The following is a 10,507-nucleotide window of genomic DNA, read 5'->3' on the forward strand; positions in this document are numbered from 1 at the left end:
GCATTCTGTAACAGATGGAGGCATTATGCGCAATCTTTGTAATAAGCCTGTTGTCCACGAGTTTGAGGAACATTTTTTTATGAAAATGTGCATATTTCAAGACCAAACTGATTTTTGTTCTCCAGATCTTTGTGATTACTGAAAACCTCAGATTCATAATTTTATAAATAGTCTTCACAAGATTATTACAGGGCCGGGGGGGGGGGGGGAGATATACCAAACTTTGGAGAGAAGATTGATCAGCTCCTGTCATTTTTCAAACACATCCTGTATAATGGCAGTTAGGCAGTGATTGCTTGGGCTTTATGCCTTTCCACTTCAAACCTCTCTCCAAGGTTTGATAAATCTCCCCCAGAGAAATGCAGTCGCTGCTCAGTTATCTAAAAGCATGATATAGTATACCAACCGAGCAGTGGCCATTGCTTATAGTGATAAGAAAAGCATGAGGGTTATCTAGTTCTTTGTCTGACATTCTATAGTGCTTACACTAATCCTTAGCACATATTGAAGAACACGCACAGCTAATGCACTGTAAAAGGCCAATCGGGCCCTGATCTGAAAGTGGTGTGACCATGATGTGTTGTACCCGTCCCCAATCTCGGCTTACCTGGTTATACTGTATATAATTGACAGTTGAGAGTTTCTATGCTACAGTTGTGTCTAAATATTTATTTATTTTTCACAACCCATTTAGGGATGTTTTACAGTTGCTATAGTAACGGATTCATATACAATTCATTCCCTGGCTGCAGATATGTACTTTTATTTTGCTGGACTTTCTACATCAGTAGGTTTATACATAATGTGGATGATTGTATCTGAATACTGCTTTTAAAGAAATGTAATTCGCAGGCCAGTAATCCAAAGACAAAAATGTATTATTAAATTGTCAGTTAATATTGCACGGCCATCAATTATTTTGTCTTATCCAGCAGTAATAACCCCCTATTCAGGCATTTTTGGCTGCAGAAGTAGTTATTATGTTTCAGGAAATTACTGATTATTCCTGCGGTCCCTTTAACATTTCCCAGTATTTATTAATTTATTATTATTATTATTATCCTTTATTTTTTATGGCGCCACAAGGGTTCCGCAGCGCCTATTTACAGAGTACATAAACAAATAAAACAGGAAAACAGCAACTGACAGTTGAAGACAATATAGGACAAGTACAAGGTAAATAAACATAGCTACATCAGCAGATGACACTGAAATAAGTATCATGTGGAAGAAGACCGCATAATTTGGTGCAGTTGAAGATTATTAAAGTAAGAAAGGATAAGCACATGAGGGAAGAGGGCCCTGCTCGTGAGAGCTTACATTCTAAAGGGGAGGGTAGATAGACAGGGGTGACACAGATGGAGTACACAGAGAGCGTGGAACAGAGGGATAGGATGAGATTTGGCTGGGTTTGATGAAGAAGTGGGTCTTGAGAGCCCATTTGAAGTTTTATAGAGAGGTGGAGAGGTAGGGAATTCCAGAGAAAGGAGCAACACGTGAAAAATCTTGGAGATAGGAGTGGGAGGAAGTAATCAGAAGACAGGAGAGCCGGCGTGCATTAGCAGAGCGAAGAGGACGGTTGGGGTGTATAGGGAGATAAGGTCAGAGATGTAAATGGGAGAGGATTGGGTGAGGGCTTTGTAAGTGAGTGTGAGAAGCTTGAAATGGATTCTGAAAGGGAAGGGGAGCCAGTGAAGGTCTTGTAAGAGACGGGAGGTAAACTTAGTGCGTTTGGTGAGGAAGATGAGCCGGGCAGCAGCATTAAGGATAGATTGGAGTGGAGAGAGGTATTTGTCATGCCAGTTAGAAGGAGATTGCAGTAGTCCAGTCTGGAAATAATGAGTGAGTGTATAATGGTCTTGGTGGCATCCTGGGTCAGAAAGGGTCTGATTCTAGAAATATTTTTAGATGAAAACGGCAGGTTTGTGAGAGGTGCTAAATGTGTGGTTTGAAGGAGAGGGAGGAGTCATGGATTACTCCCAGACAGCGCACTTGGGGGCTAGAGGACATAATCGTGCCATCAATAGATAATGAAATTGTGGGAGGTGAGGTTATGCGGGAGGGACGGAAGATTATCAGCTCAGTCTTAAGGCCCGTACACACTGGTCGATATATCGGGCGTTCTCTTGAACGGCCGATATATCGCGGGAGCGTCGGCCAGTGTGTACGGCTGATACGTCTGTGAACTCCGTTGTTCACAGACATATCGCGTCGGCCGCGCAGCACAGCCGACGGCCAATATATCTACCGATATATTGGCGCGTCGCTGTGTGTGTACGGGGCGGTCGGCCGACCGACTGTACACATGCTGCGGCGGCCGGCGGTGATTGACAGCTGAACTGGGCGGGCGTGTGTACACGCCCGCCCAGTTCATGACGTCAGTCCCCGACGGATCGGGAAGTGTGTATGCTGAACACACTGCCCGATCCATCCATAGATATATCTGCAGATCAATTGATCTGCAGATATATCTACTAGTGTGTACCCACCTTTAGACATGTTAAGTTTAAGAAAGCGCTGGGACATCCAGGAAGAGATAGCTGAGAGACAGTTGGAGATGAGAGTGAGGAGAGCGGGGAAGAGGTCCAGGGAGGAAAGGTAGACACTAGTAATTATACTACAACACCTGCTGGTACTATTTGCTCTCTGGAACAGCAGAATTCCCACTCACCACCCAGGAACACCCAATACATTTTCAAAACAATTCAGAGACTGTGTGTCTCCATAGCAACTCCAACTGTGTGTGCGCTATCTGGATGCATACGCAGTGGGACTTATGCTGGATACACACTAGACGATGTGTACCCAGCATGACATCGGCAGTGATGGGAAGTGGTGGGTCAGAGGACCGGGGGCATGCTGCAGTCGGTCACATGCCCTTGCCGGCGATGTCGCCTGTCGGATCTACATGTAGGTCCAACTAAAGATGTCGTTGACGACACACGGGAGCTCGCATCGTCAGCGACATAGGGCCTAATTCAGACCTGATCGTAGCAGCAAATTTGTTAGCAGATGGACAAAACCACGTGCACTGCAGGGGGAGCAGATATAACATGTGCACAGAGAGTTAGATTTGGGTGGGTTATATTGTTTCTGTGCAGGGTAAATACTGTCTGCTTTATATTTACACTGCAATTTAGATTTCAGTTTGAACACACCCCACCCAAATCTAACTCTCTCTGCACATGCTATATCTGCCCCCCCATCCCCCCCTGCAGTGCCCATCTGCTAATAAATTTGCTGCTGTGATCAGGTCTGAATTAGGCCCATAGTGTGTACACATTGGACGATTTTAGTGATGTGTAATTTTCGATCTGTTGAAATCGGCCACATCGGTAAAAAAAATTGTCTAGTGTGTACCCAGTATTAGATGCATAAGCAAACAAAAAACAAAACACTCGACAGTGTCTGAATCAAACTCTCTGCCTTTTTTTCAGCCTCACTGACTATGTTACACTTTTATTTAATTCAACTTCACATTTTATTGATATTATGAAACCATGACACGCCTAAAGTATGAAAACAACAATAAATCAATGTAGACACCTGCCATCGTGTAGATATTATTGTTTTTGCTAAGAGATGTCCACTGTGCCTTCTGCAGTGGTCAGTATTGGTGAAATAACAGTTTTCATTTCTCTTGTCTCTGAAATTCCATTTACTAAAGGAAAACATAGGTTGGGGTTGAGCACCCATTAGGCCATATTGGGCCTGATTCAGGTCCTATTGGATCTGCGGCACATGCTGCAAAGTACGGATGTTCGGTACTTTGCGCATGCGCTGGACTCTTACCGTACATGTGCAGTACAGGTCTGCAACGTTGGTTCGCACTGCGGCTGTAGACTGTCAATGATATGACAGTCTGCTGCAGTTTGGAGCCAGGGACAGCTGCAATTTCCTAAAAAAACAGAGGTGTTTCGCCTCCATTTTGGGACAGTGATGAGGCCAGGATCTCCATTGGAAGACAAGATTTCTTGTTCTCTTCGTTGGATCTGCAACAGCCAGCATGAGCGACTTCATGGTTCTTGCAGCCAGCCTAGGATGCAGCACGAATCACTAATGCAGGCAAGAGGCATCTCCTTATATAAGAAGCCTGCAGTGATAGCACCTCTATCCACAGTTGAATCAGTCCTGGGGTCTGAGATGCAGGGTAATCCCACCAAATCCATGAGGTATACGAAACAAGGGTCGGACTAGCCCACAGGGGTACAGGGGAAACCCCTGGTGGTCCCCACTGCCTGAAGGCCCACGTCCTCATCTAGGGTTGAGGTTCCAGACTAGTTATACATCATACATGTTACATTATATTGCACAGGACATGGTGTTTTTTCTACAGAGCATTAATCTGGTAAATTATCATGCATGGAATATTTTTTATAAAGGGCCCCATGCACTCTCTAATTGTTAGCCAAGCCTCTGAGTTGGCTAACCACCCCCCTCTGGAGGCAGGCAGCTCCCCTAAGCATGGGCCCTACAGCTGCATTCCCCCCGCTGGGCACTTCATGCCCCAATCCGACACTGTACAAAACATACTTGCCTGCTCTTTCGTAATGTCCTGGAAACCCATACATTTCAGTGAGTTCCCCTAGCCTCCTAGGTATCCGTTCAGATGGTCGACAATGTTAAGGTCGACACTCATTAGGTCGACCACTATTGGTTGACATGGACATGGTCGACATGGACAAATGGTCGACTCATGAAAATGGCCGACACATGAGAAGGTCAACATGAGTTTTTCATATATTTTTTTCTTTTTTGGAACTTTTTCATACTTTACAATCGACGTGGACTATGATTGGGAACGGTAACCTTGCCCAAAGCATGGCGAGCGAAGCGAGCCATGCGAGGGGACACGGTGCAGTAATTGGGGTTCCCCGTCACTTTACACAGAAAACGACACATTTTTTTAAATCCCATGTCGACATTTTCATGTGTCGACCATTTGTCCATGTCGATCGTGTCAATGTCGACCCAATGAATGTCGACCTTTCATACCAGAACCAGCCTCCTAGGTACCTCCCATTTCCCTAATAAAGTGGCCAGGGTGAAGGCATTATCACATGTACCTATAGCCCCATCACTTACAAAGGTACACACACACACACACACACACACACACACACACACACACCTCTTTTAAGGGGTGTTATGTAATTCTGCACACACATGAAATGCACATGGTTTAAATTTACCATGCACTGCAGTCATGAAAAGTGACTGGACTGTAAGGCAGCCATGCAACATACTGTATGTATTATGTATGTACTCAGATTTACATTGCCGTTAACTCTATCCACTCTCCTTCCTCCGGCACTTACCGAGGCAAAATATATTGCAAGTTTGGTTAAACAGGGAAATAAACCTAAATTATTAAAATAAACCATCTACTATTCAAAGAATAGTAAAATATGCTAAAGTATTGAAATGTTTACCTCAGATTTGTGAATGCGAAAATTGTCTCTGTTATGTACAACAAACGCACACAGTAACCACGGGTTTCCTTTGAAATGTGATCTGGACTTATGAATTGTAAGAACACTTTATTCCAACGCACGTTACAACTGTTCATTTTCTTCATCTCAACAGATAACAAAGAAGAAATGAAAAAGAACTTAAGAAAATAAAAGTGCCTTGGAAACCAACAGGGACAAGTTTAAAATGTTTCTAGCATATTCCATTGTGAACAAATACATTTATTTTTGCATATTGACAGAATACTGTACTTCCATTTTTAACATACATTTTCTATGTTGTCCACTCTGTAGGCAGATGGATGTTGTGTATAATTACTGTAAGTAACCGCCACTAGTACCAATAATAGACAGCACTTCAGTCGCACCTATCATGCTCACAGCGGAGACAGCCATTTTGTTCACTGAACCAATGCTTGTCAAAATGTCACCTAGCCAGTCACAAGGTCACTTTGGCATAATTTACATAGCAGGTTTACCTCACAAAATGGCTGTGTCCACTGTTTGTAGACAACCGGACAACTTTTAGCTCCAGTGTTATGCTGCCATAAAGACTTGCTGTGACCTTCATTGGAATAACTAATGTTAATATTGCAAAAGTTTTGTTTGTATTCGTGTGTATCCAAAGACTGTAACAGTTCTGCTTTGCAACACTGGTACAACGATGTATGTAATGCTTATGCAACGGACAGCAATGTTTGGTTCATATATAAATATTTTTTTAATCCAACATGTAATATTTATGATCACTAACATTTAGGTCTTATTTAATAATTGCATGGCAAACGCCTTCTTCATTGTCTGCGCAGGACAGTGGATTTTTATGCAGAGACCATTATATAAAAATAAGTGCTCACTTTATGTAAATTACTGTGGAGACGTTTGTGAGTAAATAAATGGGGGACGCAGGTTTGTACATACCCAGGCTGATGCCATTAGTTTTATGTACATTACATGTATAAAACATTCCAAGTGACATGTGCAATATGTAAATAGATGTAAATATTACAAACCTAATAAAGTGTTTGGTATATATACAGCAAGTTGTGTGTGGTATTTTCTGTGATGAAGGCGTACAACTGGTGGACCGACAACAAGACAGAAAAAAATCTGCACTCTCAAAATGCCATACAAAGATATCTAAACAAAACCCCGATTGTAATATCTGGAAAAATCCTATGATCTCATGTCGGGGGTGCTACCTAAGACAACCATGAGTAACACCTAATACACAAAAAGAAAATGGGGTTGTACTGCTAGGTGCACAAAACTGAAATAAAATTTAACTTTTATTGATACATTGTATTAAAAGACCGATATTTCGGACAGTGTGCGAAAAATAGGGTTAAAATTGAATAAAAAATCCAACAATGTGCTCTAAGATATAAAGGTGATAAGAATTAAAAATGTGTCTGCTCCTTTGATTGCACTGACTCTCTGGTGGGATATTTTTAAATATGTATTTAGTATACTTAACATATATTATATGCCCCTGATAGAGAAAAAAATCAATCAATTGTATTTGAGGATACCAATCCTTTAATAACCCACTGTAAATTGAGTGGACTATGTTATGTCGGGCAAAAATATCCTCCGTGAATTCTGCTACTGCCACTTGTCAGTTGTCTGCAGATGTTAGATGTTTTGAAGACTCAGATTGTGACATGATATACAAACTGCTCACCACTTTCAAATGTATTTGATGGGGCAATGTACTCAATTAAAGGAAATTTGCCCTATTCCCCAATTACCATGGTGGTAATATACTGAATGCTGTCTGTAAGGTGGGCTGCTGCTGGTACACAGACCGCTGATCTTGCGTCTATTAAAAGATGTGTGTGTAGGGAGCTATCCGCAAAGTGCCCCATGAACATACAAATCTTGTGTATGAATTCATATAAGTTATACCCTGGTCATTCCACGGTGACCAATCGTCTCAATTACTATTCGAACCTGTAAGGGCAACGATGGCAATGACACTGGAAGGATACTGGGCAAACAACAGTGTCTGTAAGTGTAAATTACACATCTGTCCCATGAGTTTCAAGTGTTTGATTTTCCTGTATTCCCAATGTGATTAATCTGAACATGGGACACGTCTAATGAATGTTACAAAAATAAACTGCTATAAACACACAGACCGCTGAGCCCGTGTCAAATCAAGGCTGTGTATATAATGCCGTTGTAACAAATCATGAACTACCTGCTACATACACACATACCGCTGGGCCTACATCAATTAACAGCTGTGTGTGCAAAAAATCATGTATGCTGATGTGATGAATCACTGTAAGTGTGTAATACCGCTACAGAGATCTATGAATTAATCAGCAGTGGTCTGATTGACAGAATATTTTCACAAGATGGCTGTAGAATGCCCGGTGCCCTGTGGATATGTATCTCCTTTGTACTGATTCACATATATGTTGCCCTATTAATTGTGTGGTACTGGGTTGTCTTAAATAATGTTGGGATTAACAATGATGGTAATCAGTGTGAATAATCTACACATAGGGCACGTCTAATAAGTATTGTTGGGCAAACTGTATTGCTTCACACACACAGACCGCTGAGCCCGCATCAGTTATAAGCTGTATGTGCAAGAGGCCATGTATACGGATGTAACAAGTCACTATGAGTATGTATTACCGCTACAGAGATCTATGAATTAATCAGCAGTGATCAAATTAACAGGATATTTTCTTATTTCTGGTGCTGTAAGCTGCACCTATGTCACGCTCCTACCGATATATAGGAGTCTATTCCTGACGTGAATGACAGCGTTGTAGCAGTGTTAATACTGATCAGCACTGATCCAATTGGCTGCTGTTACTGACCACACTATGCAAAGCTTGTCAATTATCATGTAATTACAATGTATATAACAGACAAGGGATTAGACAGATTAATGTTAAGGGTATCTCGACTGCATAAGCTTTTGATCAGCATTTGTCCGACCACGGATGTTCCCGTATTCGCTGTGCAGTACTCCGATAACCCTAATTATAGTGCAGAGAAAAAGAGGAAAAAAAGGGGAATGGTGTTCTTGTGGGTATCCCGACTGCATCAGCTTGTGATCGGCATTTGTCCGACCCACGGATGTTCCCGTGTTCGCTGTGCAGTACTGTGATAACCCAATATATGGTACAAGAGGTCACGGAGCCCCGACAAACAAAAGATATATAAATAACAGTCAGTGCAAGAGCATCGGAGCAGACCGCAATGCCGATGCGCGCATTTCGCAACTAGCTTTTTCAGGGCTTAACCCGAATGTCTCTACTGGCAGGAAATTTATCCTATCATTGAGCCAATCACCTATTATCCTGCGGTCATGTGACCGTCTCAGCTAAATTGATTTAGTACTTAGAAGTTGCCCTGTCCCGGATAAAGTTTTGCTATGAGTCTGTGATGCTGATTGATCATAATAACACACAGCTGCTTCTATGGCAACCTGTTTGACCCTCTCCTATTCGTGATACCAGAGGGTAGTTATAGTTAACACCTTATTTCGGTGATTTTATTATACGTGGGATGCCCCTCACGATCATTTCTCAATAATGTCAGATGTGTATACTTGTATCATATTGATCAGTAGTTAGGTTATATCTCATACCCTTGATTCGTCTCCCGTATTTTGATTTATTACCCTGCGCAACTCCTCGTTATGGTTGCACAGATGAGGCCAGGTTCATTACACTCCTATATACTAAATATTCTGTTTAATTGCCCGCTCTCCTTACTATGTGTAGGTGTAATTAATTACTGCCTAAGTTGATAAATTGACTATCTGTCCCGTTCAAAACTTCATGAATAAATAAAAAGTTATACACATGTATTATTGTTCTGATGTTACTAATTGGACATCTGATCCATGTTCACTGTATTATAATGGTGTTGATGTGTTGAAGTGCAACGTGAGGAAGTAGAATTGATAGGTGTTCAGTAATAATTGTGATGGTGTTCAGGTATTAAGGTGCAGCGTGAGAAAGAAAAATTGATAAGTGATCAGTATTAATTACTGGTTGAAATCCGCTGCTGAGTGCTAATAATGTGACTAAAAAAAGGGTGCCAATCAAAAACAACAAAACACAATTAATGGTGCATAGTGCATAAAAACTAACAAAAGTGATAGGTTGATATGACATAAGTAAATAAATAGTGAAAATGTTGATCATAACAAAATAAGAGTGTATGTGAAGAAATATTGATTTAAAATACAAGTAGATAGTATAAATCCTGCCTTCTATACCTCTTAATGGCAGGATGGAGTGTCAAAATACACCCCATTTTGTATTGGTGTTGTTTAGAAAACAGTAGAGAAAAACAGTGACCCCATGCATTAATAACCTTTATTGTGTTAATTTTTACTGGAATTGATGCCTCAAAATGACATGACTAATTGTACTGCATATATGCAGTGCTCATTAGAAATCTTTCAACCATATATGTGTTTGCAGTTAAACCTGCTTACGATACTATCAGTATATTTGTAAAATACTGATTTACAAAATTGTAATAATGCTTTCTTATTTTGAAGAGGAGGACAGTGGAAATACATCTGATTATGCTAGATGGATAAACTACACATTTCTTTGGGGTACCTGGCTGCTACATTCATACTTATGTAATCCAATGGAGACTTATCATGACTGTAATCTATTGACCTGATTAATTTAATATAAGGTCAAAAAATGTTTTAACATATAATTTTAGGGGTTCTGATTATGATGAATCGCATGATTGCCATAGTGTAAGAACAATGAACAAAAGAGGAAAGGAAGGAAGAAGAAGTAAGAACTGTAACTGTTGGTCTCATTGAGACCACAGGGATGTAGGGTATTCATAAGGAATATCATCTTAGTTTCGGTTTTCAGAAGTTCTGAATCCAGATCCCCACCGCGTATTCCCAACTTGATGTGCTTCATCCCAAAGGCTCTAAGTCCACTGGGGTCACAGTTGTGAAACTTCTGGAAATGCCTCGCCACAGGTGATATAATTCTGAAATTGCTGCGGTCCCTGTCTACATTGCGTATATT

The 10,507-nt window shown here is 41.1% G+C and overlaps 1 protein-coding gene across 1 annotated transcript in view; it reads left to right on the forward strand.

The window, feature by feature from the left end:
- The window catches only part of ALKAL2 (ALK and LTK ligand 2), a 68,559-nt gene extending 62,049 nt beyond the window's left edge, over positions 1-6,510 (forward strand). The window contains exon 6 of the mRNA XM_063919512.1: positions 5,587-6,510. The gene's annotated coding sequence lies outside the window, so the exon portion shown is untranslated. The remainder of the gene's footprint in view (positions 1-5,586) is intronic.
- Positions 6,511-10,507: the final 3,997 nt, after the last annotated feature.

This window comes from Pseudophryne corroboree, chromosome 4, assembly GCF_028390025.1.
Source record: "Pseudophryne corroboree isolate aPseCor3 chromosome 4, aPseCor3.hap2, whole genome shotgun sequence".
Lineage (NCBI taxonomy): Eukaryota > Metazoa > Chordata > Amphibia > Anura > Myobatrachidae > Pseudophryne > Pseudophryne corroboree.